At 35.6% G+C, this 18,953-nt stretch overlaps 1 protein-coding gene across 1 annotated transcript in view; it reads right to left on the bottom strand.

The window, feature by feature from the left end:
* The window catches only part of CDH13 (cadherin 13), a 1,791,933-nt gene that overhangs the window by 814,189 nt on the left and 958,791 nt on the right, over window positions 1-18,953 (bottom strand). The window lies entirely within an intron of this gene.

Raw genomic sequence — 18,953 nt, 5'->3', positions numbered from 1 at the left:
TCTGCATCAAAGTTATTATTATAGCTCTTAAAAAATAGTTATCTTAGATAAGTAGAAAAGTTACAATATCTACTCTACTGTTTTCAATTGAATCTATTTGAAGTCTCAGGTTCATAAAAATGCTGGTAATGTATTCTTATATATTCTCAAAATGTTATTGTTATGTTCTCTTTTTTATTAGACGGTTCTGAGACGTTTGACATATATTAAATAGCAAAGTAATTTAGGATCACTACTAAAGCATCTGACTCCCAAAATATATTCAACATCAAATATAAAAACCGGTGAGACTGACCTATTAAAAGTTCCCCACACCAACACCAGACTTTTAAGTTGTAATAGTTTTGCTATTGCAATAATTTTTACTGTCATACACCAATCACACACCATTACTATATCTCCCCCTTTTTTTTTATACCCCCAACCTAATTACATCATATACCCGGAATATTCTCTTGGACTTATGTTCAGACCTTTCTTGATATTATACCGAAATGTCAAAACATACATACGATGGACCAATACGCATAGCTACCCAGAATGTAAAAGGGTTGTTGTCAGCTGAAAAGCAGTCCATAGCACTCCGTGATTTTCATAGAAAACAATTGGATATTATTTGTATCCAGGAAACCCACTTCAAGAAAACAAATTAAACCAAATTATCATCTAAGTATTTCAATCAACATTATTTTAGCTCAGGCCCAACTCGAAATAATGGAGTATGCATCCTGTTTAAACGTAACATTCCATTTGACCTATTAAGAAATTCTGTGATAAAGACGGTATAATATTGATCCTTGTAGGCCTATACTATGACAAACCTATTACAATTGCTAATATTTTTGCCTAGTAAAACCTCTTCCCTCCTTCTTCCGCTTAGTTGCCAATAAATGATTAGACATTTCAAAAGGCCCAATAATACTAGGAGGAAATTTTAATTTTCCATTTTGCCCAGTATAAGACACATCCGAAGATAAATCTTATCTCTGCTATACCCAAATAAAAAAGAATAATGAAATACTAAAATGCCTAACGCTATTTGACACCTGGAGAATGGTACACGCATCCCAAAAGGACTATACATTGTTCTCTCATCCGCAACACTCCCACACCAGATTAGATTATATCTATTGTGATCAGGCATTTTTAACAAATTTGATAGACTCCAAAATCTCACATACTACATGGTCGGATCATAGCTTGGTAATGACAACTTTCAAATGGTCGACTAAACCTAAAAACAGACTGAATTGGAGCCTCAATGAATATATTCTCACAGATACTGTTATTCTGGAACAACTTATTAAGAACACAGAAGAATACTTTGACATTAATAACCCTATAGACTCCAATATTATGAACAACTGGGAAGCATATAAGTGCTACATCAGGGGAATCATTATTCAACTTACCACAAAAATGAACAAGCAAAGGTCTTCCTTATCCGCTTCCTTAACTAATACACTTTTGTCCGTAGAACAAATTCATAAACGAGACCCAAAGTCCTCCCAGAAGTTAGAAGCCCTTACACATGCCAGAGATAACCTAAACAAATTTCTTATAGAAAATGCTCAAATAAGAGCTGAAAACAATAAGGCAGGGTGAATGCTAGCTAGGTCTCAAAAGAAAAAATAATTTAACTCACATATTCAGACTATCACACATTATATTGGAAAATCATATACAGTACTAAAAATGAAGATATAGCCAATAGCTTTGTATCATATCATTCCTCATTATATAATTTACCTTACCCAAATGAAGAAGAGAGACATATAGAGATATACTCTTATCTTTCATCCATTAATGTCCCAATGGTCCAAGAAGAAGACTTACACATACTAGATGCACCAATAACATTACAAGAGGTACTAAACACAATTAAAACCCTCCTGACAGGGAAATCCCCTGATCAGAAGTCCTGATGGATTAACTGTTACATTTTACCAATTACTCCGTAATCACATTAGCCCACATCTACATGCTCTATTTCAATCCATAGATCAAGGAAACACTTTCTCACAACCACTTTTAGAGGCTATGATCACAGTTCCCCAAACCTGATAAACCAAAAGATCAAGTTAGTAATTATAGACCAATCTCTCTAATAAATGTAGATAAATGTATACAAAGATTCTGGCCAATCACCTAAATACAATTCTCCAACAATTAGTACATCTTGATCAAGTAGGATTCATGAGAGGTCGCAAGGCCAAAGATAACACCATAAGAGTACTTCACCCCCTCCAAGCAGCCATTGACCAAAAGAGCCCCCTAGTCCTCTCTATGAATGCCGAAAAGGCATTTGACAGGGTTGACGGCCATTTTATGTGGTCGACTCGGTCGAAATTCGGAATATCTTCCAAATTTACATAGAGAATACAGGCATTATATAACAAACCCCAAGCTAAGATCAAAATTAACAACACCATCTCCCAAACCTTCACCATATCCAATGGCACACGCCAAGGATGTCCGTTATCCCCTTTACTATTTGCCCTAGCAGTTGAAATATTAGCAATCCAGGTCAAAATAATCAAGCCATAAATGGTGCTTTTTATGGAAATATATCTCAAAAATGCCTTCTGTTTGCAGATGATATTATTTTCACTTTACAGTCACCTACATCTTCCCTGCCAGCATTAATACAGACACTCAAAGAGTACAAAAAAGTATCTAACTTTACTATAAATATGGGAAAATCTGGGTTAATTCCCATCAACATAGAAACTACAGAGATAGAATATATATCTCGGAATACTGCCTTTCCAATAACTACAATTTATAGATACCTAGGACTGAATATACCCAAAAATCCCAAAGATTTATATCAAAACAATTATTTAAAACTCTAATCTGAATTATTCAGCCTTTTTGACGGCTGGCACAAACAAAACCACCTATCCTGGATAGGATGCATTAACACAATTAAAATAATGATTATCCCCAAATACTTATATATATTTCAGACATAACCAATCTCTCTACCGCGTCAATACTTAACGACCCAACAGAAAATGTTAGAATCTTTTATTTGATCATACAAAAAAACAATAGTTGCATGTAGTACCCTTTATCTAAGCAAAGAAGATGGAGGCCTAAACATACCCAACCTAGTACATTACCATAGAGCAGCACACCTTACAAATAATAATACAAAGATATGGCTTTAAATAGAAGCTAATTTATCAAATCTTTATCATATGAGAGATGTCTGTTGGATCTCTAGTTCAATTAGACCATCACAACTTAAAGTTCATTGAGGCTACATTAGATGTATGGGACACCCTATTCAAATACCCCAATTAACTTTCTACAATAGTTTCTCCCTTAATCCTATTACTAGGCCACCACTTATTTTTTAATCAGAATTCTTTCAAATTTAACACAGAGAATGTACTATAAAAACTTGCCCTTATTTCTACTAACTGATCAAACTCAGGTTAAAAAAGGCTAAAACTATGAGATGATCTAGGATCCCCATTCCATAGCTGGCTTTCATACTTTCAAATCCATCATGCAATAAATTATAGCCCCCGCAAGTAAGATATTATCCGTCCACTTTGACCATTCGAAAATATATGTTTAAATCCTGACATAAAGAAAGTGGATAGATCTATGTCGTATAAGATCCTTAGAGGGGCATTCCCCTTTAAAAAAAAAACAACAAATCTTCCTAAATGGGAATTAGAACTTCAAAATCAATTCACCGACGAGACTTGGAAGCGAGGATTTAAAATGACTAGTTCCTTGTCTCTGTCATCAATACTAGCAGAACTTAACTATAAAATTATTGCACGCTGGTACCTCACTCCTCAAAGAATACATTAAATCTTTCCTGGGGCAAAATAAAGTTGCTGGAGACGCTGTGGTGAAATGGGTACACATTCAAACATCTGGTGGTCGTGCCCAAAGCTGCAGTCTTATTGGATCCAAATAGAACATTGTATTCATAACACTTTGAACTCTGACATAACCCTCACACCTGCTATTAGACTTCTTAATCATATCCCGTATGTAGGATGTGCCTATCGGACAAAACTACTGCAACTAATGCTATCAGGTGCCAAACGTCTGATTCCCAGACTCTGGAAACAACAGCAACCACCAACATTCACTCAATGGACACTACTGTTATATTGGTAAAAAAGATTACGTATTAGAAATAATTTTTATTTGAGAACACAAGACCACGAACATAATTAATGAGTGCTTGGTTATTTCATGAATTGATTGCTGCTTTGTCTTTGATAATCAGTTATATCTCTGTGGTCATCTATCTGTAGAAAGATGGTTACTAAGATTTTTTCCTACAGAGTATTAATTTAACTGTAAATGGTATATGATGTAAATTTCCCTTTCCCTCTCATCTCTCCCTTACATTTATACACTTAAAAATTGGTAGAAAACCCAGTGAAATATAAGATTTACTTCTGTATCTATGTATTTTATGTTTACTGTATATTCTTATCAATTCTGTCATCCCCAATTGTTCAACCACAATAAAAAGTTTTTGAAACAAAACAAACAAACAAACAAATGCCATAAAAAGGGGTCCTAATGTTAAGTTAGAGGGTATAATATTCAGGAAAAATGAGAGGAAGCATTTTTTTACAGAAAGGGTGATGGATTCATGGAACTTCCAATTGAGGTGGTAAACATAAAGACTATAAAGGAATTAAAAACTACATGGGTCATGCATAAGGCTATCCTAAGAAAAAATAACATGTCATATGTATAGACTTGATGGGCCTTTTTGATTCTTATCTATCATCAAAATCTATGGCCCAGATTACAAGTTTTGCGTTAGAGGCTGTGCGGTGTTAACGAGCAGTTTTCCCTCACCGCTCACATACATGCAGCAATGGTATTACGAGTTTTTAGAAAGCCGTCGTTAAAAGACAAGAAGTGAGCGTAATTTTGCTCATTACCGCACTCCAATACCAGCGCTGCTTAATTCAGCGGTGAGCTGGTGTAACGTGCTCGTGCACGATTTCCCCATAGGAATCAACGGGGAGAGCCAGCTGAAAAAAGTCTAACACCTGCAAAAAAGCAGAGTAAAACTCACTAACGCAGCCCCATTGTTTCCTTTGTAGAAATAAAAGTTATGTCTACACCTAACACCCTAACACGAACCCCGAGTCTAAACACCCCTAATCTTACACTTATTAACCCCTAATATGCCACCCCCGACATCACCGACACCTACATTATATTATTAACCCCTAATCTGCCATTATACTTCTGAAACCCCTAATCTGCTGCCCCCAACATCGCCACCTACATTATATTTATTAACCCCTAATCTGCCGCCCCCAATGTTGCTGCAACCTACCTACACTTATTAACCCCTAATCTGCCGTCTCCAATGTCGCCACCAATATAATAAACATATTATCTCCTAAAACCCTGCATTCCCGCCTCACAAACATAAGTTAAATATTATTAACCCCTAATCTGCCGTCCCTAACATCGCCGCCACCTACCTACATTTAGTAGAAACGAATATGTCCAGAGCACTGTATTATTCAAATTACTTTATTCTCTGTAAATTACAGACATAAAATAGTGACGTGTCGAGTGTTGCCACTCTTACTCATGCTCTGAGTAAGAGTGGCAACACTCGACACGTCGCTATTTTATGTCTGTAATTTACAGAGAATAAAGAAATTTGAATAATACAGTGCTGTGAACATATTCGTTTCTACTATTGCAATTGGGGGAGCCAGGCAGGACCCCTGTTTTCACGTGCACTATACTCCTTCTTTTGCTGTACTAACAAGCTGCTAGCTACCTACATTTATTAACCTCTAATCTGCCGCCCCCATCGCCGCCACCATGTTAAAGTTATTAATCCCTAAACCTAAGTCTAACCCTAAACCTAACACCCACTAACTTAAATATAATTACAATAAATCTAAATAAATATTCCTATCAACTAAATTATTCCTATTTAAAACTAAATACTTACCTATAAAATAAATCCTAAGCTAGCTACTATATAACTAATAGTTACATTGTATCTAGCTTAGGATTTATTTTTATTTTACAGGCAAGTTTGTATTTATTTTAACTAGGTAGAATAGTTATTAAAAAGTTATTAACTATTTAATAACTACCTAGCTAAAATAAATACAAAAGTACCTGTAAAATAAAACCTAACCTAAGTTACAATTACACCTAACACTACACTATAATTAAATAAATTAACTAAATTAAATACAATTAAATAAATTGCATACAATTAGACAAATTAAATTAAATTAGCTAAAGTACAAAAAACTCCACTAAATTACAGAAAATAATAATAATAATAATAATAAACAAATTATAGATATTTAAACTAATATACCAAAGCTAATAGCCCTATTAAAATAAAAATAGCCCCCCCCCCAAATAAAAAAACCCTAGCCTAAACTAAACTACCAATAGCCCTTAAAAGGGCCTTTTGTGGGGCATTGCCCCAAAGTTATCAGCTCTTTTACCTGTAAAAAAATACAAACAACCCCCCCCAACAGTATAACCCACCACCCACAAAACCAACCCCCCAAATAAAAAATTAACTAAAAAAACCTAAGCTCCCCATTGCCCTGAAAAGGGCATTTGGATGGGCATTGCCCTTAAAAGGGCAGATAGCTCTTTTGCCGCCCAAACCCTAATCTAAAAAATAAAACCCACCCAATACACCCTTAAAAACACTAACCCCCTGAAGATCGACTTACCGGGAGACGTCTTCATCCAAGCCGGCGAAGTGGTCCTCCAGACGGGCAGAAGTCTTCATCCAAGCCGGGCGAAGTGGTCATCCAGACGGGCAGAAGTCTTCATCCAGACGGCATCTTCTATCTTTATCCATCCGATGAGGAGTGGCTCCATCTTCAAGACATCCGACACGGAGCATCTTCTTCATCCGGAGTCTTCTTACTGAATGACGGTTCTTTTAAGTGACTTCATCCAGATGGCATCCCTTAGATTCCAATTGGCTGATAGAATTCTATCAGCCAATCGGAATTAAAGTAGAAAAAATCCTATTGGCTGATGCAATCAGCCAATAGGATTGAGCGCGCATTCTATTGGCTGATTGGAACAGCAAATAGAATGTGAGCTCTACCTTAATTCCGAATTAGAATTCTATCAGCCAATCGGAATCTAAGGGACGCCATCTTGGATGACATCACTTAAAGTTACCTTCATTCTGTTTTAGTCATCAGATGAAGAGGATGCTCCACGTCGGATGTCTTGAAGATGGACCCGCTCCGCGCCGGATGGATGAAGATAGAAGATGCCGCCTGGATGAAGACTTCTGCCCGTCTGGAGGACCACTTCTGCCCGGCTTGGATGAAGACTTCTGCCCATCTGGAGGACCCCTTTGCCTGGCTTGGATGAAGATATCTCCCGGTAAGTCGATCTTCAGGGGGTTAGTGTTAGGTTTTTTGTAAGGGTTTATTGGGTGGGTTTTATTTTTAGGTTAGGGACTTTGGGCAGCAAAAGAGCTATCTGCCTTTTAAGGGCAATGCCCATCTAAATGCCCTATTTGGGGCAATGGGGAGCTTAGGTTTTTTTATTTAGGGTTTTATTTGGGGGGTTGGTTGTGTGGGTGATGGGCTTTACTGTTGGGGGGGTGTTTGTATTTTTTTATTACAGGTAAAAGAGCTGATTACTTTGGGGCAATGCCCTGCAAAAGGCCCTTTTAAGGGCTATTGGTAGTTTAGTTTAGGCTAGGGTTTTTTTTTATTTTGGGGGGGGCTTTTTTATTTTAATAGGGCTATTAGATTAGGTGTAATTTGTTTAAATATCTGCAATTTGTTTATTATTTTCTGTAATTTAGTGTTTGTTTGTTTGTTTTTTGTACTTTAGCTAATTTAATTTAGCTAATTGTATGTAATTTATTTAATTGTATTTAATTTAGTTAATTTATTTCATTATAGTGTAGTTTTAGGTGTAATTGTAACTTAGGTTAGGTTTTATTTTACAGGTACGTTTGTATTTATTTTAGCTAGGTAGTTATTAAATAGTTAATAACTATTTAATAACTATTCTACCTAGTTAAAATAAATACGAACTTAGCTGTAAAATAAAAATAAACCCTAAGATAGCTACAATGTAACTATTAGTTATATTGTAGCTATATTAGGGTTTATTTTACAGGTAAGTATTTAGTTTTAAATAGGAATAATTTAGTTAGTGATAGGAATTTTTAGTTAGATTTCTTTTAATTATATGTAAATTAGGGGGGGTTAGGGTTAGACTTAGATTTAATAACTTTAATATAGTGGCGGCGACGTTGGGGGCAACAGATTAGGGGTTAATAAATGTAGATAGGTGGCGGCGAAATTAGGGACGGCAGATTAGGGGTTAATAATATTTAACTAGTGTTTGCGAGGCGGGAGTGTGGCGGTTTAGGGGTTAATATATTTATTATAGTGGCGGCGATGTTCGGTTCGGCAGATCAGGGGTTAAAATTTTTCTTTTAGTGTTTGCGATGTGAGAGGGCTTCGGTTTAGGGGTTAATAGGAAGTTTATGGGTGTTTGTGTACTTTTTAGCACTTTAGATAAGAGTTTTATGCTACGGCTTTGTAGTGTAAAACTCTTAACTACTGACTTTAAAATGCGGTACCAGTCATGACAGGAGAGGGTCTACTGCTCACTTTTTGGCATACTCTTAATACCAGTGCTATGCAAGTCCCATTGAAAAAAGAGGATACGCAATTTACGTAAGTGGATTTGCGGTATTGCCAAGTCTGGCCAAAAAAGTGAGCGGTACACCTGTACCTGCAAGACTCGTAATACCAACGGGCGTTAAAAAGCAGCGTTAGGCCCGGCTAATGCTGCTTTTTAAGCTTACCGCAAAACTTGTAATCTAGGCGTATGTTTCCATGATTCACAGGTAGCAGGCAAAAGGCTAATATTTTGTAATAAATAGCAACAATAAAGCAGTTATTTCCTTATTGACGAACAGATGAAAACGGCTGGTTAGTAAAACCAAATTACACACACACCACACACACACATATATAATGTATTCATATATAAAACTCACCCTAACCTATCATGACAATGTATGTAAATAATGGCTGAAATTATTTAAGAACAGCATTGAGTTACTTTCATTTAATTTATGCAGATGCATCCAAAACTATTGCTTTTTCCACCCCCAGGCTTTTGTTAATGAATCAGCTCATGTGCATGCTGCCTAATAAAACCAGACAGCAAGCTCAACAATGTAAGGACATTATGATGAACAGAACACAAGTCACATGTGCTTGTTCAATAACAAAAGCCTGGGGGTGGAGAGTCAGGTAGAACAGTCAAGGAAACACTCTGAACTGTATGAAATAAGTAACTCATTATAGACTGTCCGGATATGTAGCAAATCAATTCAGTAGCACAGTATAAAAATGTATTAGCACTTATATAAAGGTTGCTTCAAAATGGCCCATGGCTTATGCTGAGTTGTTCTTGAGCAAAATCCCATGAGATAGTGGTGTATGGTGCAACCGCCAATCATACGGAGGGAGCCGTTACTGATGCCCCTGGCTATAGCTAAGAGTAGCTGAATCACTCTTGGAAACTGACAAGAGTCTTATTCAAAATGTTCCTGCTTGATGTGTTTCATTGGGATTTTCTTGGCAGAAATAATATCTCTTAATCTTATTGTTCTCACTGTTACACTTTTATATTTAGCTTGTTTCCTGTAAATATTTATTTCTTTTCCTATCTTTCATCTCATTAAAGGGACATTACACTCACAAAATGCTTAATTATAACAAAAACTTAACATACTAACATTATTTATTCTTACCACTATTAATCTAATTTGGTCATGAACATTCTTTTTCCAATGCGCCCAGAGAAGAAAAAGCACTGCATTCTTCAGAATGCTTAATAAGCAACATTCTACACAGTGATTGTTTGATCAGTGCCAGAGCTAATTTATATCCATAATAAAAACAGAAAAGGAAATACACATACTACGGAGGCTTTCAAGAGGTATGCTGTTGAACTGCCAAACTATAAAATGTCTGATAACATGATCAAAATTTAAATGTTTTTAAAACGATAAACTTTGCATCCATATACAGGGAAGATTTTTCCACTAGTCACAGATGAGTTAGAAATTGATGTGGATGAATATATATTTATTTTTTCATTTCATTAAATTTGAGTGGACTGGACTGTATTGATATTTCTCCACCATTGTATAGATAGATGGATAGATTGATTGACTGATAGATAGATAGATAGATAGATAAATAGAATTTAAAATCTTTAATATCCCTTTAATTTTACATAATCATGCATAATCAATAGAGGTGCCTGTCATTGTTGATTCATGGCTTTAATAAGAAAATGGAAAAATATCTATCTATATCTATATATATATCTATCTATATATCTATCTATATATCTATATATATATATATATATATATATATATATATATATATATATATATGTTGTACCAATGCATTCAGAGTTAATCTGAATCTTAAAGAAATATTTCTATCAGAGCTAGAAGCTACAGGTGTATATTATTATTATTATATGGAAATGTATTCTAGGCACATAGAGTAATCACTGCATGCTTAGTTTTATTTGCCAGTGATGCAGAAACCATTTGAAAATGAAGATATGGAAATTATCAGCCAGCTTGACTCTAACTACCTTTTACTGCAGAAAACACATGAACAAGAATTAAGCAACAATATGTTTCAGATTTCCTAATAGCAGAGCCTGCAGCTAATCATATGTGTCTTCACCTATTGGATACAGCTGGCAACACTAAAGATTAGTGTCCTAAGGATAAATTAGTAGGGAGTTAAATTAGCCCAAACAGAATTAAACAAAATTAAAAATGTATATATGTACCACAAAGAAATAAATATAATTCAAAGTGACATTCAGTGAAGACTTTTATGAATTTAAATGCTAGAGGGACTGGATAACATCACCCCTCCCTTGTTACTAATTAAAAATGAGGAATACAGATGTTTATAGCACATAATTGAATCATGGGATGTTAGCAATGGAAGCCTCCACTTTATTTACTATGTACTATTTAACCTCTTAAGGACATATGACGGAATTTTTCCATCATAAAACAATTGAGCAAACTGAAAGCTGTGTCCTTAAAGGGTTAAATAGGAGTGAGAAGGATTGATTACTTTACCCAGTGCAATGTATCAGCAGGAGAAATAATAAGAATTCTCCAAGGGTTTCAATTTATAAACACAGGATGATGTAGCTTAAAGAGATATTAAATTATTTGTTGAATCTAAATGAGGAAATTGTAAAATGTGTAAGTTTATCCCTTTAAAAGGCAGGGACAGGAAGTCAAAAATGGGACTGCTCCAGAAAAAATGGGACAACTATGCAATACTAATAAAGTACCACCAGTGTTACATGAGTACAATTAAATAGGTAATAAATAGATTAAAATCTCTGCACTTTTTACTCACATACATAATTTATTTGTGACATTTCAGAGAGAGAACCTCCCCTTACTCAAACATAACAAAGTGCTCAAAAGTGTGAATTTTTACCCCACCCCTCCACAGTAAAAATCACTTGTTGTTGTGGGGTACTTATGTTATGTTTGAGGACTGAGGAAAAATATATATAAACAGGGCCCTCTATGCATTTGTATCCTATTAATGCTACCGTTTCACATTATTCCTATGTTTTTAACAGTGCAGAATCTGTTGGCGCTCTACAAATAACAGATAATAATAATTCCTTCCTCTTTTCTCCTTTCTTCCTCCTCTCTCTCCTCTCCCCTGTCTCACTGTCTCCCCCCCCCCCCCTTTCAAATTTTCCTACCCCTCTATCTCAACCCTCTATCTTGTCTCTCCTCTTTTTCCTCAATCTTTCTACACTCTCATTGGTTTCTATCAATCTCCACTTTTTCTCGCCTCTCTATCTTTCTTTGTTTCCACTATCTTTTCTCTATTCTCCATCTCCCTACACTTTTTCTCCACTCTCTCACTTGCCCTGTCTCTTCCCTTCTTTTTGTCTCTCCTTTTCTTTCCCACTCATCCTATTCATTCTCTTCACTCCATTTCCTAACTTTCCACTTGCATTAAAATAAGGTTACTTCCAGTGGTGTTTGTGTGCAAGCGTAAAACTTATTTAGCGCCCCACTTGTAATCTGGCCTTATATTGGTTAACCTTTTGGCTTCACAGGAAAGCTGTAAGGAGCACTCTGAGTGACTGATTCAATCAAACTGCAGCATTTTTAGAAAAAGCAATCACGGCCAATTAAGATATTAATCAGTTATAATGCAGCATGAGGGTCTGGAGAAAGTATGCCCCAAAGGCAAAGATAAGAAAATAAAGGGCTGAAGCAATTTACGTGCAATTGTACTCTTGTGCTTTCCTAATTCTTGCCTAAGGGCATCTTTGTAGAATATGTCCCACTAGGAACTATAGAACTGGTATCATTTTGAGATTGTGCTGTTGGACCCACATATTTCTGCTACAGTCAGGGGTGTATTTTGGCCGAGACAAACAAGGCACTTGCCTAGGGTTGCAGATTTTTTTTTTTTGGGGGGGGGGGGCAGCACTATTTATACACACACTCTATATATAAATATTATTACTGCTCAAATATAAACTGTGTACACATGTGCTAATTTAACCCACCTGAGTGTATGCAAGTATTCTACAAGCCCTGGTGAACATTTACTTTGCACATGCCATAAAAAAAACCACATTACACCCTGACCAAAAAATATGATGGCCAATAAAAGCCTGAAACCTGGGTGGGGGTGGGTAGCAGAATTTTGAGTGCCTAAGGCAGCACAATACCTAAATATGCCACTGGATACAGTACAGGTGATGTCAAAAGCTGTGCAATTATGCTGCAAGTCTGGATGAGCATGAAGGGATGCAACAGCAAAGTCTGATACAATAGTGCTGTGCTTTTATCTGCAAGAACTCTCCAAAGAGGCATCAGAGTTACAGGGCTGCAGATTTGGGTGGGCCTTGGGTCAGGTCTTACTTGCGTCCCTTGAGACACCTATACTTAGAGCTATGTTGCTGTAGAGGTTTTATGTTTTAACCTTTGCTATAAAAAGCTTTTGTCTTTCACACTGTTCGTTTTTAAATATTTATAAAGATCAATAAAATCTTTATTATTTGTATTTCATTTTACATTATGGGCAATATGAATAATTTTTTTGTGAATTCCAAGGCACGCATTTATTTATGTTAGAACATTTCTATCATTAATGTGTTTTAGATGTCTACCTATCTAGACTACCTGAGATGAAAAAAGAAGTACTACTCTGTAAAATCAGTGCTTTAATAAAATGTATAACCTTTAACAACTCTGGGAGAAAGGTCAACCTGACCTAAGAAAAAGAAATATAAAAAGACTAAAGATCACCAGTGTTAGTTCTCAGTAAAGATACTTCTATTTAAAGCATTCATAGAAAGAAATGTTTAAAAAAAATAAGGATAACATTTATGTCTACTAACTGAATAAATGTGCTACTTTTAATTTTAAAAGAGAATTAGTAAGATTTAAAGAGGCATTGAACATCTTTTGCTATTGTCTAAATATGTTAAATAAAAAAATAAAATAAGGGGTCTTAGAGGTCTCAATTGAGACCGGCCCACAGCTCTAGAGGGCCAATTTGGGCCCTCCAATCAATAATGACATCATTCTACCTGCATCAGGTCTGCTATCTCTGTGCACATAATATTATCTTTGTGTGTGGCCAACTGAATAATTTTACTTCTTTCAGTTTTAAAAGAGATTTATTAGGATATTAGATGATGTTTTAGACAATAATCATAAAAAGGTAGCAACTTTAAAGTAAATGTATTAATTGATTAACTCAATTCCCCCTGTATTTGTCTGTAAAATGTAGTCTTTTATCGTATTGTTTCTCCAGTGTACTGTTATCCTTGTACCCATGGACAGCGCTGCAGAATCTGTCGGCGCTTTACAAATAAAGAATAATAATAATTGATGTGCTTGAAACAATATTTTGTTTACACCTCAACTGTAATACCAGCGCACACATGCGTGCAATGGTATTACAAAGTGGAGCTCAAATATCGCTATAGCAAAAGTGATATTTTGCGCTCCATTTATAATCTGGCCCTAAATAAATCCTTGCTTGAATGATGTATTAAGAGCAAAGATTAACCTGAGTATAATTTGTACATGTATTTTTAAAAATTATATTAGTTCTTTAAATATTGAAAAAATAAGGGCAAAGTAAATGTCCAAAAATCATTGGGCACCGCCATATTGTAATTTAGGTTTCTTTTTTTACTCAGGCTGTCAGAACTTATAGAGTCACAGAAATGCAGAATGAGCCTGCCTATTGTCTACTCGGCTGGTGCTTGCTGTTCAGTGTTACTCATAAAGTATAGAATGGGTTGCTAACATATCTAGTACTAAGTTATTACAAAGTCTACTCCTGCATTTATAAGCAGATCCATCCATCTGAAATCCCTGGAGCATTTTACACTACAAATTGACAAAGCTAGAAAGTAAACTCATCTTCCATCGAAATACCAGGTTGTGGTATTACAAATCTTAATTTAGGTCTGAGCATTACCAGAGAATATCACAATACTCGCTGTATTTATAAATCAAACATAATAAATTAACACAAATGCATTTTACAGATAGAAGTCAATTTTTACCAATTACTACTTTCATTGTATATCATTTACTCTGTGCTCTTATATATTAGGGTTCTAAATAAAACACTACTCTTAATTAAATGTTTATACACTGAGGGAAGCTGAATTCCAAGGAAAATAAATTATTTCTCTTTGAAAGGAAGCAATATACAATTTTGTGTCTTAAACAGTTATCAATATTACTGTGCGGGACTGCACACATGACCTTTGTGTTAATGTAGAATGTTGCATTTTCCTGCCTATGTAAGGCTTCTATTTACTATCACTATTAATTCTATTTGAGCCCAGTTTAAGAATCCTTTTATATCCAGTAATTATTTACAGATTTGTATCTATTCCCCTAAATAGTATTCCATAGAGGAAAAGAAGCAATGTTTCCAGGCAACTATTGCAAGTTGGAAAATATGTTCTGTTCAAATACTAAGAAGGAAAACACGCTTTCAAACTAGTCTTTTTTTATTGAATTAATTTTATAGGAAAAACCTGCCGTTAATTTACTTATTTTTTGCTCCAAATTTTTTTCACTTTTTTATGTTATATATGATTCAAGATGTTTGATGTGACTTCACATTAATATGGTTGTGGAAAAAAGAAAAAAGAACATTGATTTCTTAATAGTCATCTTGGCTGAAAAATTGTTTGACATAAATATGCTGTGGTAAATTATCTTAGAGGAAATGTAGTCAAATAACAATTTTTTCTTTATTACTGTTAAAGGAACAGTGAACACAATTTTTTTCTTTTGTGATTCAGATAGAGCATGCAATTTTAAGCAACTTTCTAATTTACTCCTATTATCACATTTTCTTTGTTCTCTTGTTATCTTTATTTGAAAAAGAAGGCATCTAGGCTTTTTTTGGGTTCAGGACTCTGGACACCACTTTTTTATTGGTGTATGAATTTATCCACCAATCAACAAGAACAACCCAAGTTGTTCACCAAAAATGGGGCGGCATCTAAACTTACATTCTTGCATTTCAAATAAAAGATGCCAAAAGAATGAAGAGAATTTGATAATAGGAGTAAATTAGAAAGTTGCTTAAAATTTCATGCTCTATCTGAATCATGAAAGTAAAAATTTGGGTTCAGTGTCCCTTTAACTCTTAAAGGGACACTTTAAGATGATAATTTAAAATGATAAATAATATATACATTTATAAAAAAAAAACTTTGACATATACTTTCATTATTTATTTTGTCTCCATTTCCTGTAATTCCATTCTAAAACTGTGAGCTTTTCAGCTCCTGTTAGAAATGGAAGGGCAGAACACTGTTATATTTCACACAGACATTGGCTGCACATTCTAGGGACCTATTTATATCTGTCCCTAATTGGCCACAGCAGAGAAGGTAACCTAAGTTAAAACATGGCAGCTCCCAATGTAGACATTAAGGGGGATATTTATCAAAGGTCTGGTGGACCTGATCCAACAGTGGGGATCAGGTTCGCCAGACCTCGCTGAATGCGGAGAGCAATACGCTCTCGGTATTCAGCATTGCACCAGCAGCTCTTGTGAGCTGCTGGTGCAACGCCGCCCCCTGCAGATTCGAGGTCAGTCGGCTGCCAGCATGGGGGTGTCAATCAACCCGATAGTACTCGATCGGGTTGAATTGCGGCGATGTCTGTCCGCCTGCTCAGAGCAGGCGGACAGTTTATGGAGCAGCAGTCTTTAGACCGCTGCTTCATAACTGGTGTTTCTGGTGAGCCTGCAGGCTCGCCAGAAACACGGGCCCTCAAGCTCCATCCGGAGCTGGATAAATGGGCCCCTAAAACTTAAAAGGACATAATACTCATATGCTAAATCACTTGAAACTGATGCAGTATAACTGTAAAAAGCTGACAGGAAAATATCACCTGAGCATCTCTATGTAAAAAAGGAAGATATTTTACCTCACAATCTCCTCAGCTCCGCAGAGTAAGTTCTGTGTAAAAAGTTATACTCAGCTGCTCCCAGCTGCAGGTAAAAATAAAAAAAAATTAAGAAATGAACAGCAGCCAATCAGCATCAGCAGTGCTGAGGTCATGAACTCTTACTGTGATCTCATGAGATTTGACTTAACTCTCATGAGATTTCATAGTAAGCTTCCTTTACCTGATTGGTGAAATAATATGAGAGTGCACGAAGCTCATCCTTTCAGTTGTCCCGGGACAGACATACTAATATGCTGCTTAGAAATCCTTTACAATGGGAGGTGGCTACTGAGGAAACTTTGAGGTAAAATATATATATTTTTTTTACATAGAGATGTTCAGGTGATATTTTCTAGTCAGCTTTTTACAGCTATGCTGAATCACTTTCAAGTGTTTAAACATTTGGGTATTATGGCCCTTTAACTTACTTATACTTATTTTGTCAATATTTAAACAGCTAATGAAACGTTAAAAAATACATCTACATGTTATTCTCAAACTAATCTTTTCTTTGAATGCATCATTCTATCTGCATGCCTTATATGTATCTATTAAATTAATTGTGTTATGTTCGTTTGTGCTACCCCTCTGTTAGAAGCTTCATACACAATTAGACAGGGTTGGATCTACGCCACAGACTCCCCTAGGCACAGGTTAATTATGGGTTTCATTTAATTTTGACCCTGTGCTTGATAATTCCATCTCAGCATGTGCACTCATTATGCCAGCCTGCAAACATATTTTTTCTTAATAAGTATTATTCAGTATATTCAGTATTCTGGGTTTTTGTTTTTTTTGGTTTTTTTGCTAGGCTATTTGTATTCCTTCATTATGTAAGACAGCAAATTAATGGATAACAGTTTTATCATTTGAACAGTGAAGAAGTGGTGGATGCAACAATAACAGGACCTGGTGCAAGAAACATGTTATTGTCTCCATGAAACATAATACTCTAAGGTAAAAAGTGATACATGCAAGTGCAAATGTTGATTGACATATACATAAATAATGCCTAATTTATTTACTTAATATAGTAATAATATCTTCACAACAATAGAAGCATGTGACACATAAGATCAGATACATGGCCCTGAACTCTCTTTTCCCAGTTATATGACCATATGAGGTCTCAGATAGATGTATGGGTCCTTCAATCCCTATATGCCATCTATAGTCCTAATTGGGTCTCAGATCATAAGCATAGACAATTACATATTTATTCTCACCTACAAGCACTTTAAAATGTAGACTTGGAAAAAAAAAAAAAAAAAAAAAAAAAGCTGCTTTTGTAAGCCACCCCAGGTATTGAAGAAACTTGTGAGTTGGCCCCACTGCTGCTGTGGGAGCAGGCTTAGACTGAGCATAATGCCTGGTGGGCCGGGGCAATTTACAGGCTGGAGCCTGTTGCCTTAGCTCCACCCAGTTGCCAGCTTTATTATTTATGCATCAAGAAGGGAAAGCCCTGTTCTGCCTCTTACTGCCTTGTGTGCCTGTGAACCAAGTTAGGGCAGTACTTTAACTTCACAGGCTTATAATAAGTGGTTATTCCTTATTTAAATGTGAACTTCAATAACATTATTTTTTTTGTATTTTCATGAGTTTATGTCCTAAGATGTCAAAAAAGCCTTATTGTTAATAATATATATAAAAAAAATGGACAAAGACCAAGTAGAGTGGGTAATTTAATATAACAAGACTGCAATTTAGCAGGTGGCCACCAATCAGCAAGTGCTACCCAGGTACTGAACCAAAAATGAGCTGGCGTCTAAGCTTACATGCCTGCTTTTCAAATAAAGATACCAAAAGAATGAAGAGATATTGATAATACATGTAAATTAGAAAGTTGCTTAAAATTGCATGGTCTATCTCATGAAAAAAAATATGTGGATAGGGAGATAACTAAGCCCTGGACATGACATGTAGTAGGTAGAGCATGCACCTCACTAACTAAAAGTATAAGTATCTTAAAGTGACAGTAAACACCTTGAGATTTGAGTATAAAGGGGTCAATTTATCAAGCTCCATAACCTGTCCACCTGCTCCGAGGCAGCGGACAGAAATCAACACAATTGAATATGATCGGGTTGATTGACACCCCTTGCTAGTGGCCGATTGGCTGCGAATCTGCAGGGGGCGGTATTGCACCAGCAGTTCACAAGAACTGCTGGTGCAATGATAAATGCCGACAGCGTACGCTGTCTGCAATTATCTATGTGCAGCGGACATGATACGCTACATCGTATCATGTCCACTCGCACAATAATAAATTGAACCCAAAGTGTTTAGTTATGTATAGAAAAACAACTTTTCAAAATATTTTATTATTTATTTTGCTCCCTTTTTGTGTAATCTAGCTCTGGAAATTGTGTCTTTTTTATTCTCA

This window comes from Bombina bombina, chromosome 1 (assembly GCF_027579735.1).
Source record: "Bombina bombina isolate aBomBom1 chromosome 1, aBomBom1.pri, whole genome shotgun sequence".
NCBI lineage: Eukaryota > Metazoa > Chordata > Amphibia > Anura > Bombinatoridae > Bombina > Bombina bombina.
The sequence above is the reverse complement of the archived record's forward strand: the minus strand, read 5'-3'. Positions and strand labels throughout refer to the sequence as shown.